General features: G+C 32.6%; 1 protein-coding gene across 1 annotated transcript in view; it reads left to right on the top strand.

The window, feature by feature from the left end:
- Positions 1 to 27,588, top strand: part of LOC145666676 (adipokinetic hormone/corazonin-related peptide receptor variant I-like) — a 648,921-nt gene that overhangs the window by 333,555 nt on the left and 287,778 nt on the right. The window lies entirely within an intron of this gene.

The following is a 27,588-nucleotide window of genomic DNA, read 5'->3' as shown; positions in this document are numbered from 1 at the left end:
CAGCCAAGTGTTTACTGATGAATAGACCTACAATATTGGAAACAAATCACCCAAAATTGATGCATGTGAGACACGCAGTTTTTGCAAGTTAAGATGAATGCTGCATGAAAAGTGGAAACAAATTAGTATTAGAAAACAGCCTTAACTTCCACCAACTTAAAGTAAACGCTGATCAAGACATCATCAAGAACTATACTCAACGCTCTCAGTTATGCGGTAACTACAATTTATTAAGATTCGAATTCCAATATTTCTTGCCATTTGCCATTTATCTTTCTAACCTTTTGTTTCAGCGTACTTTAGCTACTTAAAAAAAAAGAAAGAAGACATTTGAATGTTTTGGTACGACGTTACTGTATTGCACGTTTCACCGTAACCGTGTCCATTGAAGCGTATTTCTTTTTTATATAATTTATGGTTACTGACAAATCAAATTTTGTCTATCGTTAATCAATTCTTCCAATGGCTCAAGTTAAAATGTTTAAAGTGCTACTGTAACAAAGTAAGATATAAAAATGTGATGTGTTTAAACGATAAAACCAAGTATGTTGTTCTGAGAAAGACAATGTTAAGTACGCTCTGCAATAAGAGTTTTTTTTTTTAATATGTAGACTACTACGGTAGTGTTTCAAAAAGTCAATTTTATGTCCCACAATTACTTTTGGAATAATAACTTTTCAATATACACAAAAAAAATATGGATATTAAAATCTTTCTAATTTGTAGCGAATATAGAATTTTCTTCTCCAATTGATGCTTGCCAAACCATGTTGACTATAAAAAAATCATATACTTCAATTTGTGAACCTATGTTAGTAGTGTTAAGTTATAGATCCGTAAAATAATATTTGTTGTATATTCTTGTAACATCTTCCTGAGCGTAAAGGTCAAAGGTAATGATCAAAGGTAATAAGGTAAACTCTAGAAATTGGAGTTAATTTACATATACGGAGAAGGAAATACTATTTGACTACGCTGCTACTTAATTAATTTAATGAGTCTGAATAATTTTTCAACTTAAGAGTGTAGAGCATCAAGACTGGTATTATTTGCAAATTGCTCTGATATACTACAGTTAGATGGATATTAATATTAACGAGTTCAGATCCAGGAATATAACAACTGCAATTACGATTTGAAAGTAGATTTTAATATTTATATCAAAATTTAATGAGCTACATTTAAAAGATAACTTTGCTAGAAAAAAATACTCATGAAACTTACGAATTCTTATACGAAAGCTTGTTTTTGCACAAAAATAAATGAAAAGAGGAATGTGAAATTTACCTTGTTGAATCAGGAAATAAAATACAGTTCATATTTTGTGAAAATTACATTTCCTGAAACATTATTGAAATAAGATTAAACATGAAGAGATGACAAATAATTAAGGACAATAATTCAAGTGGTAACAAAAACTAATTTCTTGACCTTCATTTAATTTGCCTAATAAAATGTCCGGGTTACCGCACGTAACTGTCTCACTCCAATTTTTAAAGTAAATCTGCAATTAACACTGCAATTAATACAGTGCTGCAATTAATACTGAAACATTTATTTGAGAAAGGATTTACGTAACCTGGTGAGATTATTAATAGAATATTTATTTATGAAATGTGAACTAAATCGCCGGAGTCTTTTTTTCATAAAATCGTCAGAAAAATCTCATTCGATGAACAAACTACTCTTATGGGTATTTTCAGGATAAATAACTTATTCATATTAGGATTTAGGTTAAATATTTATATATAAAATTTAATTAAAATCTCGCGACTTCCTTTTTTTTTAAAAAAAATTAAAAATCACCTTAAAGAGTATACTTCACCTTGTGAACTTTTGTCAGATAAATGACTGTGCCATAATATATGGTTGTTAGTAAAATATTGATGTAAGAAATATAAACAAAATTATTACTATCATTTTCGAGAAAATAGTAAATTTTGATTTTCACTTTTCAGCAAATTATCCTTATTTTGAGAGGTAGGAAGGAGATTGAAACCAACCGTAAAGTATTACTTAAACATTTTAAATTTTAAATTAGATATCTATATGTTAAACTGTATGGTGTATACGCGAGTGAACACATTTATCTCGTGGCAAATGGGACGAAAAGACAGACAGTCATCCAAAAATACATTTTTTTGGGAATGAAGGAACCATAAAATATGTAAATACGTTAAAATTATAAATTATTGTTCTTTTCACTACCACCATACTTTCTTCTCTATCATCGCTTGCAAGTAAAGCAAAAAAAGAATAATCAAAAATGATCGTACAAATATATATGACGTAATGTGATTGATGTATCGCACGTAATCTTGACAAAATATAGCATAGTAGTAGGCATTGACGAATTTAGTTATCATATGAAATGGGCCTCGATTTATAGATCATCAAAGTTCTAATTTCCACTCAGTCAACTTTCCGCAAAATATTTCTGCAATTGCTAATTAGAACAAAACATCATGAAACAAGTCTGTTATTATGTGTTAATTAGAGGCAAAGAAAGTAAATGTTGATTCTATCACTTATGAAATACAGTGTGTCTGTGTACTTCAATAAAAATGGCTTACAAATTAATAGAGAAGGATATTTCCCCCGTAATAGAGAAACTTACTGTTAATTAAATTATTTTAATACTCAAAAACAAAAGATTTGCCATTACCTTTTAGCATTATTACCAATGTTCTTACATAATATCTTGGACAATTTTCTTCATCTTCTGATATCCTTGTGCCTTGTCTCTGTGGTTCTTCCGTATTAAATTAATGCATTCGATTGTATGAAATTTACACAGAGAAAAATGCGTTCTCCGGACAGCGGGATATTATACAAATATACGGTATTCTCTTGCTTACTACAGAATTGAGTACGGAGCATACGTTATGCGTATGCTACATAGGCACTGTTCTTAGATGTTAAATCATGCCGTTGCAGGATGTCTGACATCTATCAATTTTCCGTATATCACTTGCATATACTTATGTTACCTTCGTGAGCTATATGTTATATACGTCCATTTGTATGTGAGATCCTGACCGCCTACATTGTTTCATACAGAAAGTACGTATAGATGGAACACTTATACAGAAAGTATTATAAAACATACGTTTTCAGTTATACGTCTGCTGTACGTTAAGTCCAAACACTACAGGAATTACGCATGCAACCTATCTTTTTAAGTACGCCACCTATATTTTTTTTTCAGTGTATGAAGTAAAAAGCATTCATATTCGAATTTCGTTGTATACAACGCTTATGGGAAGCATATACTAATCGTTATATACTTCCTTTCTTGTATATATTCCGAATGGGGCTTCTAAAATCTGTGCAACATTTTCTACCATTTTTTTTTCGGATTAAAGTAAAATAGTACCCGTACGTAGGGCAGAAAATGAGCAACCATTCAGCTGGTTGAACTCTTGATGAAACAATTATATTCAGCGTTTACAGGTATTCGAATCAATGCTGGTAACACTGAACTCACCAGGGAGTGACGGTCGCAAGACTTGCTCCGACAGGGGGTTAAAAGACAAGAGACCGATCGTAGAAAAAGGCAGAGACCAACACAAAAGCGCAGTCGCGAATACGCACACCGTTTGATCAATGCGTGAACATAACACATCATATAAAATAATAGTTATTTATACACGTCTTTATTAATTACTTTTAAAAATAATACTATATGAGTAAGGAAATGAGACTGTCTTGACATGTTTCTCCAAGACTCCCCGAAAATCCGAGGGAGAGCAACTGCTCCTCTTGGACCCCGCTGCAGGTCGCCATGAGTACAACTATTGAAATCAATATAAATATTAGTAAACTAATACAAACAAGTATTTGGAATTAATAATAGTAACACTGAAAATGTTCGGATCCATAGTTGTCATACCAAACTTCTATAAAAGTTTTTGCAGCATTACAAATAACAGAAAATCTGTACACGTTTTCGGATCAATAGAAACGTTGCTGATCCACAAGTGTTGGAATAAAAATAGGAACAACACCGAATCTTTGCAAATGTTTAAATCAATAAAAAGGGACACGGTAGCTCAGTGACACTGTGGATACATTAAAACCACCTAGCAAAGTTCTCTCAATTTCTGACGGGAAGTTAAAAATACAGTATATGCGATCTAGCGCTAACAGCGTGGTAGAACATATGCCAGATCCTGAAAAGTGAAACCTCTGTGCGGCAATAGCGTGCGCAGAATTTCATTAATGGGAGTGGGTTCAAGTTCGCAAGCTTTTATAATTTTATGTGTTTATATATATATATATATATATATATATATATATATATATATATATATATATATATATATATATATATATATATATAAACACATAAAATGATGGTAAGAAACCATTTGGACAAACTTTGGAAGCTAATTCCAGACATCGGAACCAGCAAATAAAGTCCTCTAGAACTTTGATCAGTGAGGAATAGTTTCGGCGATATAGTAGCCCGAAACTGTGGGAAAATGAACTTCGCAAGGCTGTAATTCATGAACAACGCAACACAGAGAGTGCGGTTTAGAACATGACACTCGAAGTCATACCTGCTCGATTGAAAAATGTATGTTTCAAAACTTCGCAAGATGTGTGCGAAGGATTCCCCAAAGGAACATTGGGATTCCCTATAACCTGGCAAGTAATCCCTATGTTCTTTTGGGAAATATATGTTTATTTTTTCATAATAACTTGTTCAAGAGGGGAGGACAGGGTACGAAATCTGGGAGGATGAGGGGAATTCCTTCCCATTTCTTAAATCACTTTTAGTTATAAATTCCTCCATGAAGATAGAAGAAAAAGGTTGTAGAGATTTTGACTTAAAGGTTTAGCATATTTGCTTGTTTTCTAAGAGATTCGAACCCAGTCATATTGAAAAATAGTGGCTAGCATTTCTGGTGAATAAAAATGCAAATTACATAGTTTTACATCCCGAAGTTATGTACAATGAAATTTTTAATGTATTATTATATATTTAATATTAATATTTAAGTTAGAATTATTTAAGTTAGAGATATTTTGGCTTATTCGTATGGAGTTAGCGAAAATATTACTGACACCGCTGGTTGGGACGCGTCTGGTATGAACTGGATTATATGTTGGGCATCTGTTGTGTTACCAACAGTGCACATATCCAACACTGGTAGTGTTCAGAAAAACCTCAAACCTTCATTTCTTCTTTGGGACAAATTTGAATTTTGTATGCCCTTTCAGTAGAAAAGACAGTTTTAGCTTTTCATTTTTTCCCTGAATAATTTTGTGTTATTGGACAATTATATATTTACAATTCAATAAAATATATATTGTGCTATTGTTCATAGAAATAATATGGTACTTAACATCTTGGACAGCCATTTCCAACAGAATGCTCTCTTGTGATGTTAAAGTTTGTTGCTTCTCTTCTCGATATATCACACGTAGAGAGGAAGGAGGTGGCAGTTAATTTGACCTTGGTAAAATACAATAGTGCTAGGCAAACAAGTACTTTTATGGCGTAGTCAATAATTTAGTAAGGATACTACTCCTGAATATATGACTAGGCGTACACTGCCAGTATCTATTTATTCCACTTTTCTACTTTATCATTTCCCTTCCTATTGTCTTCGTGTTTCTCTTTGTTTTTCTCAGATTGCAAAATCGAGTTTCCATCTGAAATATCGGCCAGGACAAGGAATGAGAGTTTCTAGTCTCGTCTAGCTTTGTACGGAAATGTATACACAAATGTATAGCTTGAGTTAAAAAAAATAATCTAGAAGTTACTAGAATCTTTTCCACGTTATATAGCCCCGCGTAGCATAGTCGTCTTGCCTTTGGTGTGAGCGGTCTCGGGTTCGATTCCCGGTGGGAACACTCGGTCGAAAAAGTGTAACAGCTTTTTTAGGCCAGCCGTCTTGAGTGAGGTTTTTCCTGGGTTTCCCTTATTCACACCAAGCTAATGCCGGGGTAGTACCTAACATAATGGTCCCAGGCCACTTCCTTCCTTCCCTTTCATCGGATAGTTTGCTCGCCGAGGGAAGTCATCCCTCATATACGTGACGGACTAAATGACCTTCGATGCCAAATACACAGAAATCTAATTTCTGATCCTAATCCTTTTCCACGTTACGAGAAGTTAACCAAGGATTTCATATAAGAACATTTAAACTATATTTATAATTAAATTATATTTTGTAATGACTTGTGTATGTTTAAACGTTAATAAATGCTCTTTCGTACAATCTTTTTAACTATTCCATTTTTTTATATATTTTGAATCATGTAACGTTAAAACGGTGTTAGAAGTCTAAGACCATAGTGAACTAACGTTGCTCACGACACTCGTGAAATTTCTCATCTTGAAAACGAGACAAGAATTTTCATGTTTTTAATCTCGTCTCGAATTATCCACTCTCATCTTGTTTTTTGAGACGAGACGAAAAATTTCTCGTGTATTGGTCAACACTACTTGAAAATAACTAATCTGGGTACTCGGATCTCTACGAGTAATCTGGATTTTTTTTTATTTTTATTTTTATTTATTATTATTTTTTTTTTGTCGAAAGAATAGTGGAGTTTGAGATACTAAAAGTGTATGGATTACTTTGTAAAATGCTTGCTAAGTAGCAATACCAAATCCATTTTTTTTAAAAAAAGTTTTTCCTCTCTTTTTTCATTGTAAAGCCTTTGGTGTGAAAGAACATTTGATCCGTAAAGTCTTTATTGATCAGCTGCGGTGAGAACATCGCCCATCATCTGGGTGAAAGCAAGGGAAACCTTTACCCTCCCCGTAACGGCGGAAGACTCGCATTCATAATCACACTTTCACTTGTTGTTTACTTCTCAGTTTGCTCTGCGTGAAAGCAGTTGAGTAATAGACAAAAAAGAGTTTTTCTCATTTCAGTTAAATTAAGCTGTGCGTTGCAATGTTTACGACTTGGAAACATAATTTGTTCTACGTTTTGCTTCAGACATTGATTCCCATCGAGTGAAAACAAACTTAATATTCTTCTCACTAAATTAGAAGTTTATTGGACATACATCAAAAGGGATGTGGAGAAAACATATTTTCAAAGTTTATTCTTTAATTACTGTTGAAATCATTCATTTGAACATGTTTGAGATGATGGTGATTTATTTAATTCTAGATGCTATTTTGTCGCATGTGTGACTAGTATGAAATTGATTGTGCAGGTTTCTCGTGGGTATATGGTGAACGTACCCGACTTTGGCGCTAGGAATACGAGTTCGATTCCCGGTGGGTACTCATGTATTAATTGAGAGAATCTCGATTGTATTTTAATAAGAATCAACAGTTATTGAAAATATGGTCATCGTTGAATATTGAAGAAGAAAGAGTCAAAAACTGCAAATACAGATAAAACGAACTAAAATTTTATTTTGTTCAATTCTCTTGTGAAAATTGGTGAAAGAATTATGGAAAGCTACATTAATTTTTACATTCTACTACAATTATGCCTAACATTTCTTCACGTTTTTTAAAACTATTTAAGTTTGCTAAATGGTACATGAAAGTGTTTTGTTAATGTCGATAAGATTGAAATTTTCATTAATTGTACTGTAAGATTTTTCAAGATCAACTCAAGTAGGATTCTGCCAAACTGGACAGCACAGCATTATCTTTTTATACAGTAGAATGTTAGTTCTAAACGAAGTGAGTGCGTGTGTTGTAATAGCCGCACTTTTATCCATTTTGCTTACTAAATTTACGTCTTGTGCTAAAGAAATGATAGCAGATTTTTTACTATGTAGTTAACGGTCGCTCCGCGCATGATTTAGTTACAATGCTATAACTTTATAATTTACTAATATTTTATTAACAAAACAAGACGTAAATGTTAAAATACATTGTAGAGAAGAGTTTATGGTTATATTTGTAGCGGTTTCCAAGTTAAACCTGGTGAGAGACCAAGAAAAGAATGATATTTTTTTTTTTGGTCGAGAAACACGCACATGACTCCCTGCGTACACGTTAGAGTCAACGTGAGACCATAAACATATTCTTTCATAGTTTTATAAAGCAAATCATTTGCGAGGCGCGTGTTTTGACTGCAAGAGAAACAACCAAGACAAATGTGTAATATCAGTGGCTCCTTCGGGAATTGTAAAATTTTAAAAATAAAGGAAGAAGTTAATTAAAAAAAAACTTGTAGAAATGTTTCCAATCTATCTATGCACAAATAACATACAACTACAGGAAACAAATAATTAATAACAACAAAATCTATTTCAAAAGATATGAAGCGTTCATTTGCAGATACATTCGTTACCCATATTCTTTGTTTTATCTTTATTTGCGAATATATTCGCACCTGAAGAGCAAAGATATTCGAAGTTGGTGATTGGTTGGTTTATTTGGAATTATCACACGTGAACTTACAGCCCAGATGGGATTCGAATCATATGAATATGACCGGGAATCGAATCTTGGTGTCTCACATTAAAAACGGGTAAGCTAACTATATAGCCACTAATAGCTTACGAGTTTCTGAGCTTTGAAAATAGTTTTTAGAAAGTAATTATCACTGCTTCACATGCCATCAATAGCTAATAATTAGGTTATGTATGACAAAGCAGGAAAGTGATTAATTCTGAAAGTGGAAAAGAACAATAAAAACTTGATTTTCAATTAACAGAGTAAGAACTCATTCCTTTGATAGAAGCATTTTAAGTGTAAGTTCCGTAAGAGCTAAATTGACGCTTGCCATGACTGTATAGTATGCATTAGAAATTAAACATCCCTCATAAACCAGCAAAAGATTAAGTTTTTCATTAAATTAGGAAACTAAGCAATACCTTACGATAATACTGTCACTCACACTTATACTCACATAGAAGTTTAGAGTACTGATTCACGCAATTTCTTTTCCTTCAAAATCACCGTCCAGAATTAACATTTATGTAATACTTTCTACACGGTTAAAAATAATTTCTTAAATTTGAGAAAGCGTTTCTTATCTGTGCACCAAGACAATATTTCCTTAGAACTGAGACTTGGCAATTCTCATTTATAAGAAAAGTAACAGGATATTTTCTCGTTCCGTTTAATACAACCTCATCTACTTTTCTTCATTTCTCATTGATGAGAGTTTCAAACTCTTGTTTCTCAGAAAAAGATATTCTCGGTGCACACATAAGAAACGGTTTCTCAGATTTAAGAAAGTATTTTTAACAGTGTACATGAACAAAATCATTAACATCTTTATACATTAAAAATAAATTTATCCATTCTGTCTTACTGGTTACCAGTTCTATCTTTTGTGTTACAGACCAAAGTTCAATTAACTGTTGTTATTAGCTCACATAGGTTATAGGTTAAGCCATAATTGCATGAATCATGTAAATTTGATACTGAAAAGGCTTTGTTTAAATTGAAAAGAACCATAAAAATGAAAATGATTAGTAAATAAGAATTTTGTCACAAGAAACGTGTTCCAAAGTGTTCACTTAAGCTGCAATTTTAAAAAAGACCATTTCCTGGTATTAACAAATGTATTGTTTGTTCAACTATATCTAATTGTACACACTAAATCCTGAATAGTTTCTACAGATTTCGTACAAATGTCAAAACTTCTCTTTCAGGTAAGTTGATTCTGAAATTGACTCAACTGCTTTGTAAAAGAGAACAAATAATAGATCAAATGGTACAAGATAAAAATACCCCAATCAACTAGTAAGTCTTACGTATAATCCTTAAAAGTCATCCTTCATCTCAAGGTTCTTATATGTTGTGAGTCAAGGTAATGTCAAGTTTGATCGAAATGGGATGAATTCGATTGATCATAAGCGTCACTTCAGATTTTCCGATAAAAGTAAAATTTCACGTTTTTCTTTGCTATATATTATTGATTAGAATAACATATCTCAAATTCGGGAGTGTAACTACTACAGCTGAAACTCCAAATGATGCCCCTGTACATAGTGTTTTTGTCATTAATTTTTGAGGTGAAATCAAATGAAGGACGAATATATACAGGGTGGATCATTTATCTTGGTATGCCCTTGTAACTTTTAAACTAATAAAGAGAAAACACTGAAATTTTATACTATGCAAATATATGCAGAAGGACATTGTTTGGCATACTCTGTAATATCACAAGAATAACAGTATTACTAAAACAACATAAAGCTGTACTTTTCCAAATACCACTACTCCAGGTTATTACACATTTCAAATTTGCGTGCAAAACGAAAACATGCAACACTACACTTGTTATACAGTGTTGTGAATGAAGGATACTATAGTATAACAAACACTGAAAAACAACCAAAATTTCCGATGATACAACAGCATTAATGAAGCTAATGAGACACATGCACATCAAAAGTCCCTTAATATCGGATACTACGATCATCATTTGATGTATTTCGAACAAGTTGAAACAAAGTTACAAGGAATTGAAAATTTGACCTTTTTCAAAGGACTTTATTTTGAAGAGTATTTAGACAAGTATCACATAGAATTACGTAGATGCCTTTCAATAGACGTTGGAATCATAGTACCGTTTACAGCAATTTGATATCTCAAACCATTTAAGAGATATGAAAAATGGTAAAATTTGATACATTTCATAAAATGGAATATCTGTGGGAACCTTTAAAAAACAATTTATTATTTACTTTACTTCTAGAACATTACAACAATACTTTTTCGTACGAATAATCGCAATAACTTTCGGAATTTCATTTTTTAAAGCAGAGTTGCAGATTCGTAGTATTATTCTGTTCAACATTTCTTGTCGTCGCGAATTCTGTCGAGGAATTTGAAGCCTAAAATATATAAGACGATAATCATGCCTGTTGTTCTGTATGTCTGTGAAACATAGTCGTTTACTCTCAGGGAAGAACGTAGAGTGAAAGGATTGGAGAATAAGTTCATGAAATGAATATTCGGACCCAAGAATGGGAAACGGGAATGAGAAATGGCGGAAACTTCATAACGAGGAACTACATAATTTATACTGTTTACCAAACATTGTTAGGGTCATTAAATCTAGGAGGCTCAGGTGAGCAGATCATGTAGCCAGAATGGAATAAAGCGGGAACGCTTTCAAAGTCTTAACTGGAAGAGCAATTGGAAAAGGATCATTAGCAATTCCTAGGCGCGGATGGGAGGACAATATTAAGATGATTCTCCCAGAAATAGGAATAAAAAAATAGAAACTGCATCCAGTTGGCTAAGGTTAGAAGTAACTATTGAATACGAAATATACAATTAGATGATCTAGTGGTCAAAACAATTTCTCGAAACACATAGTTTTTGATAAAACTCAAAGTTTCAAGTTGTTGTAACTTAAAGATAAATGGTCCACCTTACATATATATATAAATCTTTCAAACACTTTATGTTTCGAGTCGCTAATTTATGAAAACTTTTCATTTTCCTACTTTTAGTAAGAAGGAAGAATTACTATATGAAAACGTTATTTATATATATATTCTTTATTAAAATATTGTACATTTCTATTGGAAATAAAAATATCCTTAAATAGGAGCAATCTTTAAATCACTTGAATAGAACTCATGATGTTCAATTTTTTTTTTTGAGCAAATAAATTCACTAAAAGGTTGTTTTCTTACCAAAAGAAGCTTTGAACTTAAAATAAATGTCTTGTCTGCCGCTGGGAAATAAGACATTTTATTTCAATTGCTATTCATCCATATGTTGCTTTCACACTACATTGCATTTACTTTTCCTTCAGACTTCAGTTGTTCTTTTATCATTGAAAATGTTCGTCTGACGTCTTAGTCACTAAAAGTTCTTTTATCTCTTCCTCGGAAACATTTTCCTCCCTTTTGAAGATTTAGATTTCCCTTTTGACTAAGAAAGAACCTACTCAACTGTTTTGTTTCCTTTTAGATGACGAAGATGTTTCAACTTTCTTTGCCTTTGCCTTGATCAGTGAAGTTTTCTTACTGAAAGCGAAGTCACTAAGCATTATATGAGTTTCATTCAGATATACAAAAATAGGGGGCGCGGTGGCTCAGTGCTAGAGCGTTCAACTCCAGTGCTTGGAGTCCCTGATTCGATCCCAGCTCGCACCGTGTGGACTTTGTGGTGGACAAACTCAGTGCTCGTGGGTTTCCTTGGGGTTCTCCCGTTTCCTCCCACTTTCTTCATTCCACCATTTCACTCATCTTTCAACATCACCGTCTCCTTTAGCCTAACCGGCATAAAGGTGAGACGTAAAACTTAAAGATTTCGTTTCATTTTCATTTTCAGATACAAAAAATGGCATTATTAAACTTTTTCACTTAACATTTGATAATTAAGCAATAAAATAAAATATTTCAGTTTTACATTCAACGTCACTTGGACTAAAGAGGTAGATGATTAACGAAACTGAATAGTTATAGAAATAATTGGTAGGATTGCAATGTGAGATTAAATGGCATAACCCGCTAAAACCCACCAACTCAAATAGGCTGGATTACAAACTCAAATATGCTGGATTCGAATCAGGGATTCTTTACGTTGCACTCTATTACTGAACCATCGTGTCCCCTAGTTTCGTGGTAGAGGAAGGTCCTGATACATGCTATAAGTCAAAATTCAGAAGTGTTGTTCTAATCCTACAAACAAAGTAGTCAAGGAACGTCTATATTCTGCACGTTGTGCTCCTTGCGTTTTCTCGGTACAGTTGATGGTAGATTGGAGTAGAATTAATTTATAAATTTGCACTGTAGAATCTATGGAGGGATCCTTATTCGAATAGAAATTACAGAACAGACAATGCATATGCTGAAGACAACAAACATAATCACATTCTTAAAAGGTAAACATGTCAATGCGTTACTGGAATTCTTGATAGTAAACAATTATGCCAATAGGGGTAGTTAGCTGCGCTTCATACCTGCATGACGTCAATGGGCATCGCTAACGTGTAGACAGTTTGGAGCTTTAAAGCTATCACGCGTTTTAATTGCATTTTGAAACTGCATACATTTATTTATTGAGAAGTGATAGCTACGAAATGAAAAGTACTATGGAAATGATAATTGAAATAAATATACAATATAAGAAATAATAATAATAACAATAAGTAAACATAATGACAATGAAGGTATAAATATAATTGAAATATACGAAGTAGACAACTAGAAATCGATTATAATAAAGAAAGCCAAATATTATCTGTAACTGTAGCTAATGGATCAAGGTAAATATCTTAGCTACAATATTACCTCTCTGTCAAAATATCTTAAAACCTACCTACATGTCATCACGTACCATGTTACGGGATGTGCTACGGGTTACCTTTATTGAGAAACTAACTTTGAAGCAATTTACTAAATTTGTAAATTGTTTTATAATATAAATAAAATAACAATAACACTAAGTTAGAAACAAGTTGCTGCATGCTAATTAATATCTAACGCCAATATAATGTGAATAAATATGAAGCAACAACAATATTGAAACTAGAAGCAAGTTATTTCTAGTTTACTACTAGAAATTATACACAGTCTCTAGTTATTACTTACTAAGCGTCTGCTAGGAGCAAAAAGAAAACCTACAACACTAAACTACTGTATATCCTTCTAACTACCACTAATGTTAGAATTTTATTACCATCTAACTGCTAATAAGCAACTATAATAATACTCCTAACTAAAACTAACATTAATGTATTATTAACTATCCAACTTGTCTAGATATATGGATACATGCTTGCTCCGTCAACTGGAATGCAAATATGTTCTGAGAAATGTTTACCTTCTCAGCTACTTAGCTACCTGATTAGTGAATATGTTTGTAATTCAGGTTTAAATATGTGCATTTGAACTGTTATTTATCTCTGTATCCTGATTAATTAATTGTTCCCTTTCAGGTTTCGTGTTACAAAATACATATTTGAAAGATATTCTCCCTGTTTGAAATACCTGACTACTTTTGATGACGTATTAAAATAAATCATTTATCGAGTCACGTGGAAGTTTGCATCAGAGAACGTAACTTTAGCTCTTTGATGTGGACATGACTCATCATTCAGGGAGTTTGGATGCACGTAATATTAATTTTCTGAAATATTACTGTCGATTGCAACCATCTATCTTATGCACTATTGTCGTTGGTCTCCCCTTTAAATCAGCATCGATGGGTCATCCATAACTATATTTTCTATTCCGTACTCACTCCGGAAGCACGAGCACTTAAATATGATAATTTGCTTAAAAGTAAGAATTAAGGAATTCAGTCATTTAAAATAAAATTTACAAAGGTAAGGGTTAAATAAAATGTGTCTGTTATGTAAAATAGTATGAACCAATAGATATAATTATTCGAATCGTCAGGAACTTAACGTATTGCCATGTATCATGCATTTTATAAAGTTGTTTCAAAAGGTGTTCTTTTATTTCTCGTTTGATACACGAGACCCGGAATCTATCACCAGTAGCAGTAATGTGGTTTGAATTCAACATCAAAACTGCAATATTATGTCCAATGAAGGCTCACTTCCTAACACCGGTAAACTGATGGCAACGGCCATTTACAATTTTAATGCTGTATTACCCGTGGATTCCCAAATCATACAGTGAATGCTGCGGCGTATCAAGAAACATTTCAGAAACTACGTAGATATTTGTTCAACACGAAAGTCCAGAAGTGTTAGACAAAACGATGTATGTGCTCCACAACAATGCACGTCCGCATTCAGATCATGCTACAAAAATCATTCGCAACAACTGGCTGAGAAATTCTTACGACTGACTGTACAGCCAGGATCTGGCAAAATCCGATTTCCAACTTTCCTTCAAAACGATAGAACATCTTGCTGAAGAAAGATTCACATCACATGACGTCAAGTATGCTATTGAAACATGATCTCGTTTTCTATTCCCAGGGTTTGACAAATGGATTTTTCGCCCACGCAATTGCTTGAACAGAAAATATGACAACGCCGAAAAGTAGTGGAAGGATCTCATCTATCTTTATATCTTATTTATCTTTATATCAAGTATCAAGAACATGCCTAAAGTGGAACCTTACTTTTTAACTTCTTCTGTTGTATCTATAGTACATCGAAAATGTACATATACTTTAATGATAGAACGTACAAGCTTCTGTCCTGCTGGATGGCTATTCCAAAAGGACTTCTGTACACGAGCCGCCGCCCAACCGGCAGGACGCACCTACTCAATGGAAAGAATGTGAGTTTGTCCTTCAGGAAGGACGGAAACCTTCCAGCAGTACTCATTTTAAAATATACAATAAACAATATAAGAGTAGGTTTAGTGTTTCCCAGTTATCACCGAAATTTGCTCTACTCCACACATGATTGGTGTTTGGTGGGTCAAAAAAGAAGCGTAAACGTACACACGATCACTTTCAGGAAACATCTTGCCATTATTGAAATAATAGTCGTACCAACATGATTCTTTTTCCCGCTAAAACTCGAGTTCATGCTCTTTCCACCAGCTTTTCTGCCCTGCTGCACATACTATACAAAATACTCTAATTTATAGATAAACATGGTAGGACTTTTAGGACGTTACGTTCTGCCGGAATAATTTTGTACGTTCTAAGGTTAACTCATAACATTTCTGATTTTATTTTGCGAAATTGGACCAATTGATGGTCGCAGTGTGTAGGGCAGTATCCTTTTAACAAATGCCGTTACTTAAATGACTGTATAATGATTACGGTATAAGACAGTAAATCAAAATGACTGGGGCCGAAAGATAATATATACATGTTGTAACGAACGAAAAGTCTATTCAGAAACGGCACGAAGAGCGTCTTTTTTATTTCAATTTAGGTGAGTAATATGCAGATGTGTTGGTTGTTGTGATGGAATCTCATACTTCCATTTTACGTTGAACTCCAGCAACATTCTTAAACTTGAAATTGTAACGTATATTGGAACCACGATTTTAAATGTAATGATTAATTTATATTATACATATATTTTGCGTTATATTCCAGCCCACAGTCCCTGTAATTCTTAAATATATAAAAACGATCAAATCACATTAAATCAAGCACGACAAATTATATCACTATTACCTTTGTTCCTCAAAATTTCATTAATTATACTTTTCTTTTTCGGTTGTCATAGCAACGTTTTAAACACATAAGTATCTGCTGTTATGATAACGATAAATGCAACGATTATACACCTAAAATCAACATATATCTTCAGCTGCTAAGATTAAATCTTATTTCTTTCTATTTAGAATCAACAACATATATATTGTATTTTCTTCTACACGACAGATTGTGTACTTTTATGCACCGTTGTCCAAAATCAAGATATAAAAATAGAAAAATTACAAAATAGATATACAATATCATTGTATAAATGGCTCCTGAAGAGGTCTTAAATTGGTTACAGTTTAAGAAAGAATAATGGACCCTTACATAATTTTACATATAAGGTTACATTACTTTTCGAATAGCCCTCGTTTATATATATATATATATATATATATATATATATATATATAAAAGTTACAATACATATATATTAATTTCATTTTATCTCATTCTCATATTCATTTAACAATTAATTATATTTTAATTCTATAAATTATCGTCGAAGAGGACTTATTGAAAACGCTATTAACCTATATAATTATTCAGGTCCTAAGGTATATTCTTTAATTCAATATTATGGGAGCTCATTGACGAAACAACTTAGTATATGTTGACATACCATATAACCTATTTCTTCCATTTGGGCATAATTAACACAGCTTTGATAAACAACATTTGTATCAATGTATAGATGTAAATAGCATAGAATTCAGAAGTACGAATTACAAACAAATTATAACAATATTCAATGTTAAATAAAACAAAAACTTGATCAATATCATTATCAGGAACAATACAAATAAAGAAATTATCATATTAAAAATCAGCAAAGTTTATGCGGGTTAGAATATCTATCATAACTTTTAGTAAACGATATTCGTATTCATATCACAACGTGCTGAAATCTAGTATCCATCATTTTTATTATTTGTATAGGATTCAAACAAAGTACTAATGACAAATGTAATTATAATTGCATTCAAGGTGAAAATGAACGGAAACCAATTGAGTATGTTTTGTCGGACGCCACAACATTAGCTTAAGTTATATCACCAAAGAACTCGGTTAAGTTGCATTGAATTACACAATCATGAATGTAGTACGGCGTGTCATTTACTTCAACAGTATTTTGGTTTTTATTTCGAGAATTTCTGCCATCTAAAGAATCATTACGAAATCCCGTTTGAAGTAAATTAAATCTACTATTTATCTGGTTCCAAAACGTTGCCCAATTAATGTTTTTCTTTCTTCGGAAATTAGATTTGGTTGTGTTACCGGTACAATTGAATCTAACGTTGCTTTTTACATTTGTATTACACTCTTTCATCACATTGATATTTCTAACAAGAGCACAATTAACAGGTTTTCGATTAGTACTAACTTGCAATATCGACTGACTTTCCCAATCTTGTCTACCATGAACGTACATCATCCCTAAGTGAAGAACCAGATCAGCATCACCTTCAGTTTGTTCCGCATCTAATTCCTTTACATTCGTATTATTATAATTAACAACATCCGAATCCTGTGGACTGACTGTATTTTGTTTCTTGTTGAATAGGTAATTATATGCCTTAGATGCACTATCTGTTGTCATAGATGTGCTCTGATTGGTAATCCTGCCTGTCGTAGTGCATGGAAACTGCAACTGTAGAGGAAATTGATTATTGTGTTCCTCTCCAACGCTGAAATCATCGTTAATAGTCAGTGTTTTCAAAGGAAGGTTAAGGTGATGACTATACTCTTCTTTTATTGCATTTTCGTCTAGTTGCACATATTGTTCGTTAACGATCAGGTCCGATTTACCATTTACAATATGAATTACTTCCTTGGTAGGTTGTATTTCTTCTTGAAATTCTACTACTTGAACCAAACTTTGTACAACAGTGAATTTTGTGTTGATTTGCTGTATTATCTGATCTAATTTATTATTAATTCGCTGAATCATAACCTGTGTAATTTGTTCAAATCTAGTATCTATTTGTTGAAATCGACTATTCATTTGCTGAAATTTTTGTTCTATCTGAGAATCCATTCTTTGGTGTTGCTGCGATATTTGGTGGGATATTTGCTCCAGTATGCATTGTTTGCTGTTGCTGCAATATTTGCTGACAAAGTTGTCTTATAAGATCAGCCACTTTCGTTGATGAATTCGTACCTGGTAGCTCAACATCATCCCTTCTTCATACATATTTTCATTTCCAGAAACACTCGCTTTTATGTTTCTATGAATTATTTTCCCACTTCTGAGTAAAGTATACCCCGTGTTGATCACTATGCTAAGACTGCTTTAATATACTTCAAACTAATCTCAAGTCCCCGGTTCGATCCCAGGCTGAAACACCATCTAAAATGTAACGTATATTGGAACCACCATTTAAAATGAAATGATTAATTTATATTATACATATATTTTACGTTACATTCCAGCCCACAGTCCGTGTAATTCTTAAATATATATATAAAACAATCAAATCAGATTAAATCAGGCACGACAAATTATATCACTATTACCTTTATTCTCCAAAATGTCATTAATTATACTTTTATTTTTCGGTTGTCATAGCAACGTTTTAAACAAATAAGTATCTGCTGTTATGATAACGACAAATACAACGATTATACACCTAAAATCAACATATATCTTCAGCTGCTAAGATTGAATCTTATTTCTTTCTATTTAGAATCAACAACATATATATTGTATTTTCTTCTACACGACAGATTGTGTACTTTTATGCACCGTTGTCCAAAATTAAGATACAAAAATAGAAAAAAAATACAAAATAGATATACAATATGGTTGTATAAATGGCTCCTGAAGAGGTCTTAAATTGGTTACAATTTAAGAAAGAATAATGGACCCTTACATAATTTTACACATAAGGTTACATTACTTTTCGAATAGCCCTCGTATATATATAACTTACAATACATATATATTAATTTCATTTTATCTCATTCTTATATTCATTTAACAATTAATTATATTTTAATTCTATAAATTATCGTCGAAGAGGACTTATTCAAAACGCGATTAACCTATTTAATTATTCAGGTCTTAAGGTATATTCTTTAATTCAACATTATGGGAGCTCATTGACGAAACAACTTAGTATACTTGACATACTATATAACCTATTTCTTCGATTTGGGTATAATTAACATAGCTTTGGTAATCAACATTTGTATTGATGCATAGATGTAAATAGCATAGAATTCAGAAGAAGTTTGAATTACAAAAAATTATAACAATATTCAAAGTGAAATAAAACAAAAACTTTCAATATCATTATCAAATTATAACACTATTACCTTTATTCTCCAAAAATTCATTAATTATACTTTTCTTTTTCGGTTGTCAGCAACGTTTTAAACAAATAAGTATCTGCTGTTATGATAACTATAAATGCAACAGCTATACACCTAAAATTAACATATATCTTCAGCTGCTAACATTAAATCTTATTTCTTTCTATTTAGAATCAGCAACATATATATTGTTTTTTCTTCTTCTTCTACACGACAGATTGTGTACTTTTATGCACCGTTGCCCGAAATCAAGATATAAACATAGAAAAAACTACAAAATAGATATACAATATCGTTGTAAAATATCATTTAAACAACAACGTGTGCCGGCCATTTTAATTCACTGCACTACATCACATGTTTATTTTACACGTGCATGAGTAACGACATCTGTCGAGAAGAAAACGCACAACATTTTGCTGTCAATATTTGATCCAACTTGGTGATGTTGCATAGTGTAGTCGATAACTGTCTCGCCTTCGGTGCGAACGGTCCCAGGTTCGATTCCCGGTGGGAGCACGTTATGGGTAAACATCTTATTGAGGCCAGCCTTCCTGAATGAGGTTCTCCTGGGTTTTCCTCATTCACACCAGACAAATGCCGGAGTGGTACCTCACTTATCGGTCTCAGACCGCCTCCTTCCTTCCTCACTCCTTTCTTCCTTCCCTTTCCCGGGATAGTGTGCTCGCCGAGGGACATCGTCCCTCATACGTGACGGACTAAATGGCTGTATATGCCGAAAGCCCTGAAATCTAAATCCTAAATTTTTGATCCAACTTAGAAAAAAGGTCTACAGATATCACGAAAGTGTGGATACATTTTTTTACGGACTTTTTATATGCATGTATATTTTTATTTTACATCTATTAATGTTACTAGGCGTAACATCGTTTCTTTGTAGTGAGTGAATTTTTCCTTCTTCTGTTCATTTATTATTTTCATTTTTATGTGATGGCTCATATTGAGAGTTAATGGCTGGAAGTAAAGATTGACGTGAATCGCTACACAAACAATTCTACTAAATTATTATTTAAGTTGTTCTATTTTAGCTTGATCCACCGGAAAATAGCATCCATCTTATTTCCTTTGCTAAAGAACGTATCTGACAGCAAAATGAAAGTGTAGACTCAGCACAATGGAAAGGGGAATAGGACTAAGGAAATGAAGAGTGAAATATGTTTACTCTTGTTTTTAGGAATTAACTTGATTATACAGTAGATTTTTTTCATGGTTTCTTCATAATACGTTGAGTCTTAAATAAATTTCTTTCTCATCACAGTTCAGATACTTCATTTTGCGTGGGAAATGAGTGATCATTTTTACTGATTTAATTAAAGGAAAGAGTTCCCAAGTTGATCCGTTTATAGATATGTTGTGGGAATGTACTTAAATTAACTTTGACATTAACATTCTTAACTTTGACATAGTGCACCAATTGTGATTATTATTATTATTATTATTATTATTATTATTATTATTATTATTATTATTATTATTATTATTATTATTATTATTATTATTATTATTATTATTATTATTTTGAAATAATCCGAATGGTCTCACAAATTTCATCAGAATGTGATATGTTCTCCAGAAGTAGACTATGAAATACCTTAACGAGTGCAGTGAACAGGGTTAATATACTCTTTAAAAAGTTTTTAGAATAATTATAATTTCTGAATATTACTTTCGAGAGAGAATAGGAAAAAGGAAATTCTGATAACAGAAAAAATAAGTGATTTTGCATGGGTTTAGACATACTGTAGCGCGTATACACACAGAGAAAAAATCGTAAGTGACGTACGGAAAAACATACGTTACATACGTAAATCCTGTAGTTTTTGGACTTAATGTACAACTGCATGTAGGTCTAACGTCCTGCGGTAAACGTGTAACTGAAAGCGCATGTTCTATATACTTTTCGTATGAGTTTTCTATCTATACGTACTTTCCGTATGAAAGAAAGAACTGTGTATAGGAGGTAAGGATCTCACATACAGATGGACATATGTAACATATAGCTGACGTATGTAACATACGTACACATATGTAATATATGGAAGACCATTAGATGTCAAACATCATACAGTTACATGTAACATCTAATCGGTAAAACGGCAGAACATGCGTAGCGTATGGATAGTGTATGATCCATACAGATTTTCATAATAAACATAAGGATTCTGTATATTTGTAATATATCGCTATCCGGATAACAGATTTTTCTCAGTGTACCAAAACAGTAATTTGTCGATGTCTGTTCGCCCATTTGTATATCCCTGTATGCACACACTCGGCTAGAGGTCATGCAATACAACATATTCGAGCGAAAGTTTCGAAAGTTTCATTCAGGATGATTTTCCAAATTGCTTACCTCCAAACATATGAAAGAAAGCAATTTTTGCCGAAAGGCAAAAAATGTTACTTTCTTGGACTCGCTTTATCAACTTTGTTTATATTTCATATATTAATAATCATTAATCAACTTTATAATATTGTATGTTTTTTCTTTTAAAAAAACGAAGTTCTAGCTTTTAAATTAGGGGTAAGTTCTTTTCGGACAACTTTCTTAATCAAATGGCTCAATCAATTCTTTCATACTTCATTAATAGATATATTATTAACAACTCTAGAACATGATTTAAGACACCAGGGAAAAGAAAAAAGACAAATCCGCACGGTATCATCTATTCTTGGGAATGAGCTTTTCCCTGAAATTGTTTTCCAAAATTTACGCAGTCAACTGTTTTATATTTCATAACTAAATAGCTCCGTAATAACCGCATTATGATGTAATTTAATTAGTGAAGTGGTAACTAGAAAGCTTAGTGTGGTAGTGCTCTTATTTCTCGTGTATTTGTACCAGTATCCATTTTTTGTTTGAGCAAGAAAGAAAATGAAAGCATAATTAATCACTTCGCTAGAAAAAAAAAAAGAAGAAATTCAGTTATAATTGGAGTGTACATTTAGGATATCTATTGTTGGAGATAGTAGAACTGGAAGCCAAATGCAGTCACTTTTGATGAAGAACATGAATAACCTCAATATTTTCCTCCTTCCACCATCTATTAACATCCCGTCTATTAACACCGTTTATTATAATTCCTTTATATTAAGCAACTACTTTCTTTGAGTAACTAATGTAATCAAGGTTTCCTTTTTTTGAAAATTTCTTTACAGCATTTCAGTATCGTATTGTTCTTCATTTTCAGCAGTATTGTACGAACTGTCCGTACGCTGATTAAGTCTACATACGGTATAGGTAGCAGTTTCATGTGTGTCAGACGAAAGTCACTACATAGTTCTACTGAGAAATATTTTATACAACTTCCTGTATACAATATTTCCAAGTACGAGTTCATTGCTATTGGGAATAATGTACGTGTTAATTATATATTGGTATTTTGCTAAACATAGATAATCAATTTTAGATTTACTAATTAATTGATTTTTCTCCATTTTCTCGAAAATTTCGCATGAGCTTTTACACTCTTGCTTATCATTTAGTTGTCACTCAATAAGATAAGATTTATAATTGGAATATATTATATCGTATATGGATAAACTTTTATCCCATTAAACGCTAAATACTGTAAAATTTGGTGTGTATAAGATGGCTGATTAATATTCCAACGTGTAATGTTTAAACTAATAGACTAAAAACAACTGAAATCTTATACAGTGCAATTATGGGCAAGGAGAAATTGTTTGTCATATTCTGCAATGCTATTAGCTTCAGGGTGTTATCAACCTAATATAAAATAGTATTTTCAACGAACTTAAAAAGTTCGTTACTCAATTGTCTAAGTCTGTGTATGTATATATGTGTGTGTGTGTGTGTGTGTGTGTGGGTGTGTGTGTGTGTGGGTGTGTGTGTGTGTGTGTGTGTGTGTGTGTGTGTGTGTGTTATTTGCGAATTATTCAATTTTGAGCCCTCCATTCGATACATCATCAAAATCTATCTGAAAGAAGTGATGGAATTTTTCGCGTCACTCTCACCATTCCCGAGATATTGGCCAAACAAGTTCGGATTTCAGTAGAGGAAAACATGTGGAAAAAATTTAGTACTGAAGAAAATTGTGAATGGATAAATATATTACAAGAATTGTTTATTGAGTATAATAATAAAGTATGTAGAATAATTGGTATAAAGCCCATAGAAGTTAATAAGAAAACCTATTTCCTTTCAATTTCGTTCTGGTAATGCTCTTGGAGCATTCTCAACTTGTTTCAATTGGAACCACATCAGATTACTACATATTTCAAAGCTACACCAATAATTACAACACTACATTTATTACTTAGCATTACAAACTAAATGCGCTATACAATATCAGGAGCATACACATTTTGGAGACCTCTTAAGTAATCACGCAACTAAGACGAGGGGGAGGGGCAATGTACATTCAATATATTTTGTGATAAAAAGTATGATTATGATATGACTTCTGTCGAATAACTAGGAACAAAGGAACAAGGCACTTAATATTTTACATTTTTAAAACGGCTTTATTTCGAGAAACTCTTTAGATAAGTATCAATCCCATCACGTACTGAACATGATCTTCAATAGCCGAAAAGATTATAACACTGTTGACAATAATGTGATATCTCAAACTTTTCCTATTGATATAACAAACACGGGTAAAGATTGCTAAACTACTTTAAAATAAATAATTTGTGGGATTTTCTTTTCTTTTTTTTTTAAAAAAAAAAACAATTGTTACTTTCGTTTACTTCTCTAACATTATAACAATGGGTTCTTGAAGTTGTAATTACAACAGTTTCTCGCGATATTCTCGTTTAGTAATGCTTTTTATCTATTAATTCAAATGTTACAAGCGTTTTGAAGACAAATGGCTAACCATGTGTGTATGTTTGTCTACATGCTCCATTGTGGTGTGTTTGTTTTATTTTTATTTATTTATTTACGAAGACAATTCCAGATACAGCTGAACGCCAGTTTACACTAGAATATTTAACAAATCTAAGAGATGAAACATAATACTATAATAATAATAATAATAATAATAATAATAATAATAATAATAATAATAATAATAATAATAATAATAATAATAATAATAATGATAATGACAAATGCAATAATAGGAACAACAAGAAAATAACAATAGGTAAGTAAGTGATAACAAGAAGGTTGACAATAGCTGACTAAAGTTTATCCACCAAAATGCAGCTTTAGAATTAAATAAATCTACGGGCGTATGTGACATTTCGTTGTATAGTTTGGGAAGTCTGTAGAACAGAGAACCTTGAACTATTAAAAGTCTAGGTCGCACTGTATGAAAAAGATATTTGTTGCGTGTTTATCTAAAGAGAATTCGGTAATACAATTCTGAGAGTAACGTTTCGGACCTGAGTTGACCACGTGAGAGTTTATAGAGATATTTGAGGTCACTGATTTTATGACGAATGTCAAGTAGTTGAATATTTAGTGTTTGTACCAGTTCATGTTTTGTAGTCATACGTGTGCAAGGTACTCGAAAGCGTACTATTGCAAGGAAGAAGTTTAGAACTTAGTTTAGCCGAGATAAGTCTGTAGGAGCTGCCATTGTCCAGATAGGTAAACAATATTCCAATTTAGGAGAAATTATTGGCTTGTAGAAAGTTGTCAAGGAAGAGATGTTCCGTAATTCTGTTAATCCGTGCAGAAGTGCTAGCAGACGCATCGAGTGCTTAGTGATCGTATTTATACTTGTATGTTCTGTGAAAGTTAGTTTTGTGTCAAAAGTAACTCCGTGATCCTTATGACTATTGACTCTCGTAATGGGCAAATTGTTTATGTTATATGAAGTTTGTATAATATTTTTCTTTAGGGAGATTGTCATGAATTTATTCTTATCGGGATTAACTTTTAAGAGTCACGTGTTACACCACGAGGAAAAATTATCTATGTCGTTTTCAAGTAGCTTGGAGTCTTTTATACTGTTCACTTCTCTGAAGATTTTGCAGTCATCTGCAAAAAATAGGATTCTGCTGAAATTTGAGTTGAAGCAACTAGTCAGGTCATCCATGTACAATATGAATAGGAGTGGTTCTAGTACACTTCACTGTGCTAGTCCGGATGTTACAGGTAGAGGGTTGGAAATCGATCCCGCCAAGACAACTCTCTGCGTGCGACCTTGTAAGTAGCTATTCAACAAAGATAAGAATAGTCCATGAACACCTAATCTATTGGAGATTTTGTAAATTAGATAAGAATGGTTAATGGAATCGAAGGCATTAGATAAATCGAAATAGATGGTGTCAAGTTGCGCATTGTTGAAACACTATTTACGGCCTGATTAAGCAGGTTACTGAGATTAGTGAGGCAACAGCTAGACTTTTAAAACTTACACATCATCTACATTGTGTAGGATTAAAGTTGATAAGAATTCACTTCCCGCAAGTTAAAAAAAAAGAAAAGAAATTTCATAATATTTTAAAGATTTTGACAAATCTTCAAATAAGGTGGTAACTTTCTTTGTGATTTAAAAATCCCTTCTTTTCTTCGGGTTAAAGTCGGTCAAAGAAAAGAAAGTAAATTTAACTACAAATAAAACAAGGATCCTTTACTCTCCACACAACCATTAGTATGAAACATGTACATATAATTATAGGACAATAAGAGTGTCAAGAAATATACATAATTAAGGAATGCATAATGATGAAATGTTCGGAATCGAAATTTCAAATAGTCCATTTAATAATTTTACTTTACAGAAAAATCTAGTTTTGAATATTATTCGTTTTATTCTTCTGTCGTTTTAGTACAGGCTGTATAAATTGGCATTATATATTATCTTGAAAAAACTAAATTCCTTATGTTATTTATTAGCTTTTTGGAGGTGTTCTTCTTGCTTTTTAAAGCTTCTTCTTGATTTTGATCTTATTATTTCATTACTCTCAGGTCATTAGTACGTTGTCATTAGTACGTTCGTTTGTCTTTACAAAAGAATTATGCTCTGCTAGTACTCAGAAGAACTATTACCCCAGCATCTTAATTTGCATTTTCGACTCCTAACAATCCTTGAATTTTAATTGCTAATGAATATCAAAGTAAAAATAAAATAACTTCTAGGTACTGATGTGGTTATTATAACTAAGTTCTAGAATACATATTGTACGTATTGTATCAATGGCGTACCTAAAGAGGGTTACCGTGTGCTCCACTTTTATACAATTTTATGGAAAGATTAAAACGTACTATATTAATATATACAAGTATAATAATAGCACGTGTTGTGGTTAAGCATTTTTATTAGTTCCTTATGGCTTTTTTTTTTTTTTTTTTTTTTTTTTTGCAAAGTGCAGTTTAATTCTTTTCCAAAGCCAACACCTTCGGAGGGAATTGATACGTTGACCACTTATCATTCAGCTAAAAATCATCTAGCAGTCAATAGCAGATAGAGTTAATTTAATATTCACACTGTAAAAAAATATAGGTAAAGGACGACGTACAAAAAGCATTGCATTTCCTCGTCTGTTTGATTTAGATGATTTTTGTATATGTTGTAGCTGAGGACCCCTGGTCAATTGTTAACTCCCTATGACCAACCCTGTGACCTCCAGAGGTCACCAAAGGTCACGCCGTACAAAAAACATTGTATTTCCTGGTCTGTCCGATTTGGATCATTTTTGGATATGTTGTAGCTGAGGACCGCCCAGTCAACTGTTTATATGGGACCAACTCCCTACGACCAAACCTGTGACCTCCAGAGGTCACCAAAAGTCATACCGTTAAGTGGCCTATCATCATTTGCCGTAGCCCAGTATAAGACGCAACTATTTTTTGTATTCCAAGTTTGAACCAGTTCTAACAACACCCGTTGTGTGACCTTTGGTTTCCTCTGGAGGACACAGGTGTGGTCATAGGGAGTTGATCCATATAAAATATTTCCCTGGAGGTCCTCAGCTACAACATATCCAAAAATCTCCCAAATCGGAAAGACGAGGAAGTGCAATGCTGTTTGTACACCTTGTGAATTTGATGACCTCTGGAGGTCAAATGGTCGGTCATAGGGAGTTGGTCCCGAATAAACAATTGACTGGGGGTCCTTAGCTATAACATATCCAAAAATCAACCAAATCGGACAGACGAAGAAATGCAATGTCTTTTTATACGGTGTAACCTTTGGTGACCTCTGGAAGTAACAGGGTTGACCATAGGGAGTTGGCCCCATATAAACAATTAACCGGAACGTTATCAGCTACAACATATCCAAAAA

This window comes from Thermobia domestica, chromosome 12 (assembly GCF_964235325.1).
Source record: "Thermobia domestica chromosome 12, izTheDome1.hap1.1, whole genome shotgun sequence".
NCBI lineage: Eukaryota > Metazoa > Arthropoda > Insecta > Zygentoma > Lepismatidae > Thermobia > Thermobia domestica.
Note: the sequence above shows the minus strand (reverse complement) of the source record. Positions and strands in the feature narration are given on the sequence as shown.